Source organism: Toxorhynchites rutilus, chromosome 2 (assembly GCF_029784135.1).
Source record: "Toxorhynchites rutilus septentrionalis strain SRP chromosome 2, ASM2978413v1, whole genome shotgun sequence".
Classification (NCBI taxonomy): Eukaryota; Metazoa; Arthropoda; class Insecta; order Diptera; family Culicidae; genus Toxorhynchites; species Toxorhynchites rutilus.
In genome coordinates this window covers 211,330,492-211,336,491 of record NC_073745.1, presented here as the reverse complement: position 1 = coordinate 211,336,491, position 6,000 = coordinate 211,330,492, and positions in this window count along the sequence as shown.

Here is a 6,000-nt window from a genome sequence, read left to right as displayed (position 1 = left end):
ATTTTAAACAGTAGTAAACAATATCAAACACTGAACATGGAAAAAAATCAACTGAAATATCCAAGGTAACCTAACCATGTACCGACAGGTTCGAAGAACAGACTGAACAAATATTTTAGGCATGCAATAATTGAATATTTGCTTGTCGTGTTTTGTGTAGAATATATTTGATCAGTACACGTTGACCAAATTTTATCTGTCAAAAATTTGGCTTCGGTCAAACAGTGTATGAGCACCCTGACTGAATAAAAAAAACGTTTTGACAGCAGTTAGTGCGGCACTGAGGTTGAAACTGAACAAAAACGAATTCGCTATGAGTGTTCGAAAAATTGAACGTTGGCCATAACGAACATTTTATTTCTGCTGTATCAACACCAACACATCTAACCTCCGCAGCGCATTTTGATATGTTTACTTTAGAAGACGTAAGGTTTTTCATTTCTCGCGTAACTTTTGAAAAGGTCCTATGCAACATTCACATCAACTCGAGAAAAACGGAGTTGAAGATCGGAATATTGTTCCGCGGATTGTTTCAAAAGGAATCGATCTTTATCACCACTTTTACCACTAGCAGTTAATAATAACTCTGAAAAACCAATCGTAACTGTTGTCATGTGATTTTAGTTAGAAATTCAAGCCTTCGAGCGAAAAATGTTACATTGGACGTTTTGACTGCCCGCTTTGTACATTGGACAAATAACGTTGCACGATGAGAATCTGAAAATAACTACTAAACAACGATCCAAATACTTGCACTTCGTGCTAAGCAGATCATTATTGTTATAACTCGTTGAATTGAACTAAAAACGATATCAACACCCGAAAATAACAAAAACTCAAAATGACCGAAGTGCGATTTCGTGTTGTATTAGTTGCTTTGTTACTTCGGATGTATCGAGCGTCAGAGGAAAGTGGTGTCCGAAGTAACAGTCGAGTGCTTAAAATTCGAATCTGTACATTGGTCATTTTTTGTATCGGCGATAAAAAGGTGAAAAGGATAGATACTTGAACGATTGTTTTCTCAATGCATTACATGATTGATAACTAATAGTGTGCATCCATTAACTCGATTTGTTTACATTTGTTACTTAGGACGTTTTCAAAAGTTACGCGATATTTGTTCTTGCATTTTCAATTGTGAATGTCTGCAAATATCGATTAATTTAGCAAATATTATTGAAAATCTGTATGATTTTTCGTCCGTAATAACTTTAGGTGATAGCGGCCGGTAGAATTTGTTTTATGGAGGAGCTGGAGGAAGTGATCAGTACGTGTAACGAGGATTCTAATGAGATTGTTTGTGTGAATACTATTCCGCCAGAACGAGTAATAACCTCCCAACCCACTATGCCATTTTTTTTTGCAGTACTCTGGTACTTTGCAGGTTTTCGAAAATGTTCGATTTGTTCGGGAAATGGATAATTTTTCGGGAAAAGACTAATTTTTAAGCATTGACATTTCTCCACAGTTAACAATAAAAATATCAGCATATGCTTTCGTTTGAAAGAAAAAGCCTGCCAGTAAGAAGTTAAAATTACATGAAATAAGAAATGCCACATCTGACCTTAGGTGGATTAATTTGGGTTTATACTTAGAGACCTCCATTCTCCTGTTATTGTTCTTCCCGGAATCCAAAATTGATGCATTCATGAACAACGTATATATGCTAATTGAAGTGACTTTTAGTTCGCAGTGTGTTTGTACTTCAAAAACAAAAAAATGTGCGGGTTTCGGCCAATGTTCGATTTTTCGAACAGTCATTTCCCGGAAAATGGAAGATGGGAAAAAAATAATTCTTGAACATTGGAGTTCCTTTAGCGTCAATAATCGAAATTACACCAATGGCTTTCGTCAAAAAAATAATTTTTACAGCTTGGTCGTTAATGGGTTAATTATCAAATTTCATAGTCAATGGCACCAGTGTTGCCACATTTTAGTCTGTACCAGAGGGGTGAAAAATCTTCCTCATCTGTACTTTTGACGTAGAACTACGTCTTTCATTAAGGGTGCCAAATCAGAAAACAGGTCACGTTTTTATGAAATAAAGTTAACGTTAATAACTATTTTTGCCGCGAACGGATTTTGGCGATTTACATACTAAACGAATCGGAAATTACGTAAGATTTGTTTAATATGCTATACATTAGAATCCCCTGGCTTGTAAATGGTTAAAATTCATGAAAACTTGAGGCGTTTCCATTTTCCCATACATTTATTCTGTCCATTTGTGTGTTTTCCCGAACAGACCTGTCAATAACGAGCAACTTATCGACGACCAATGGAGGGGAAATCGTAGGATTCAAAGTCCCCATGAACAAAGGAAAAGTAGAAGAATGAAGGGGAATACTAGCCTAAAGTATAAACAGTGGATCTCGCTGAGGCAAACTTTCATTCAGCATCGGACTGTTGAGCAATCCAGTTCACTTTGCTTTCGCTGCGCTTCGATCTAAGATTGGACCCCACCAGTGGTAATCCAACTTGGATATCGTCGTTTGGTTTTTCTGTTCATTTTTCACGTTATTCGTATCGTGTGTTTTTCTTTCCACGTCATAAATTGGACGCTTCGCGTAGTATATGATGAGCAAGAAGAAGAGGAAGGCAGGCTCGAGCCCTGCAAAAAACGAACGCATTGCCAGGGGCAATAATATTTCGAGGCAAGTGTCATCCAATGATGCACGCGATGTTGGTGCAGTGAAAAGCGCTCGCACTGAACCGAGCCTTCGTGAGTGTGACACCGCATCGCACAACAGCGAAGTAGGCGATTCGTCGGTCGCGTCGGTCGAAAATGTAAACGCCGTTACCCAGGCAGCAACCAAAATCAAGCTCCCCCCGCTGGTGGTGAAGGCGGTCGCTCTTGACAAACTCATCAGCGTATTCGCATCGATGGGTGTTACAGCAGAGTACAAGCTGTGTGGCATAATTCAGTCATTGTTTGTTTTCCATCATCATAAGGGCTTCGTTGGTGCGTTTGAGAATGCATCAATGCATTAAACTGACGTTATGGCGAAGCAGGCGTTAAGGCTGTGGGTCAAAAAATATTTGGGGAATACCAAGCATCTTGAATGTCTTACTGGAATGTTATAAGTTATTTGGGTTCGCGTGCCAGTTGCAAAACTGCCTTCAGCTAGGTTTGCATTAGCGCTATGAAGCATTGCTACTGTTTTCGAGGTTGTTATTAACAAAAAGAGTTTATTTCGCTTGTTTAGTTACCGAGAAAGTAAATGTCGTTCTGGAATGTTGTATGTGGTTTCGCTTGCCAGTAGCAAAACTTCCTCCACTAAGGATGATAGCTGCGCTTCTCTCGAGCATGAGAAAGAAATACAACTTTTTTTCGAGGCCAGTAATATTAACAGAAGCGTTTCTTTTGAGAATAGCGCAAAATGATGAGAAGTGTTTTTTATTCCTAGTAGTTTCAAGCCACCAATGTATGGCTCTGTATGCATGCTATAGCGAACGCTTGTTTGGCGCTTGGTTTACGTTGTACGAACGATGCCTAGAGGTGCGATTCCTTTAAGGCAATACTAAATAACATGTAGCATGATATTTGATGCTTGCAAGTGTTGTCATTGTTGCTGTTTCCATGCGGTGCCAAAGATATATTGATGTAGTTATGGGATGTGGAATAATGGTGCTGGTGCAACATGTATATAATCGACTCTAGCCGAGTCTATGTCAATTGCGAAAAAAGCAAAAAAAAAGAAAAGCGTTCGAGGTAAATTTTCATTGAATTGACATGAAATAAATTGCGACTTACGATCAGCAAGTGTATTGTTTTGCATGGGCAAGAATGAATCATCAATCAATTATCGTCAACAAATTCTACAATGAAAAAACCATTTCAGAGATTATTCTACTAAGCAGTTGTTTCTAAAATTTCACAGCATTATAGAAGAATATCTGAAGGTATAAATAAGCGACTTATATAGATAAACAGCGTAGTTCTACGTCAACAATGCGGTCGTATCTTGGACACAACCTCCTATAATTTTTTCTTCCAAAAATCTGTACCATCGAAAATATTCGTTGTAGACAAAAATCCATTTTATTAGCATAAAAACTATCATTTATTCACTATAAATATCACATTTACATTTCATTCGTCATTCGTGTGTTTAATGATGCTTATACATAGTTTTTTTCTGGATCTAGAATGCATACAGTCATTTATTAAAAGTTTCGAGCTGCCACACCAAGCGATACTGCGGCGTAAAAATAATCATGTACCATAATGTTCGATTCGAAAGATTTTGACTACATGGACAAATTTAAGCCTATCAGTGGACCACCAGCAGACTTGGTACTGAAAGATATTCCGAAAAGGTTGCTAGCAACATAAGCAATAAATTTGCTCACTATGATAGGGAAAATTAGCCAATAGACCATTTTTGGGAGGGATTGCTACCGGGGAATAAATTTACGGTACTCGTAAAAATGAAATTCTATGTCTCACATGAAAACGCTAACGTCGAGAGGAGATTTTCCAATAGTGCCGAATTTCTTTATTGAAACATGCGTGAAGAATCGATTGTAGCTAAGCGACAAATTTTTGATGCTGTGTTTCACGCTAGAGCGATACCAACACAAATTTCGAACAAACAAATTCAACGAGTTCGAAGTTCTCTTCATCTAGAAAACGAGGAACGCTGGAAGAAAGAAGCTCTTGCGTCAAATGAATCGTGGTACATGAAACGGAAAAAAATGTTGAAGACGTACAAAATGAAGCTAATAATTTTCAATCAAATCGAAATGAAAATAAACCGCTTCGTATATATTTATACTGACTGGCACGAAGGAAATATCCACCCCAGTACAAATCAAAATTTGAACAAAACTTATGAGTTTCTAAATTAATGTCGTAGTTTACATGGTATGGTATTTTATTGTATATTTTTCATTGGTGCACCCCTCGGTTTCGATATTTTGGCCCTGATTCTCGAATACACTACGAATACACTTCACGGTGGAAACGGTATGAAACGCATTCGCGATGACAACGGTGCGGTGTCGACATCTGGATGCGAGATTAGTTTCCCACTAAATTTATCATTATAATATCAAATTATCTTCAGATTAAATTTTTGTATGAGATTATTATATCACATGAAGAAAAAAAAGTTTTCCACTCACATTGAATACCAGTTTGATACGAAGAAGTTAATTTTCATTAATGATTTTTTATTTGAAAAGTGCTCATTCTGCCTGAAAACTCATCATTATCTTCGACACTTCACTAACTCGTAAAACGTAGTTCAATGGCGTGCCGTTTATTTCGTTTCCACCGTGAAGTGTATGCGAGAATCAGGCCCTTTTTCTTGTGACCATGTGAATCGTTTTTGAAGTTGTGGAAAATGGGCGCAAACAAAACTTTTAATGGTTCGATATATTATTGTACGTTGCTTAAAACGTAACGTTTCTCAACGGAAAATAGTTGAGAAGTAACAGTTCGGCTGAAATGTTTATAAGGTAACACACTAAAACTTTTTTTTTGTTTGCAAAATTCAATTTTATGATTCAACATAATTGCCTTGGAGGGCGATACAGCGATCTTGCAACTTTTCGATACCATTTTTATAGTACTCTTTCGGTTCTCCTCAAAATAGGCCTCAGTTTCGGTAACCACGTTCTTCTTACTCTTGAATGGCGTTAACGGTCCCTTGTGGAACTTTTGCCGTCTCAACGTATGCATTAACTAGCGTCATTTATTAATACTCAGTTGAGGTTTCTTAAGCCAAATAACACGCCTTGAATGTATTCCGAGGGGCAAGCTCTAGAATACGCGTGACCACAGTGCAAGTCGAAGGAAATTTCTTTGACGAAAAAATCCCCCGGCTAGAACGGGAATTGAGCTGAACACCCGGCATGATAATGTGAGACGCTAACCACTCGGCCACGGGTGCACTAATCACTAATCACTAATCACGTAATCGGTCTTGAATTTCTTGCCAGCGAGCATTCTCTTCAGTTCTTCTTTTTCTTTGTTTTTAAGAGACTTTAAACTTT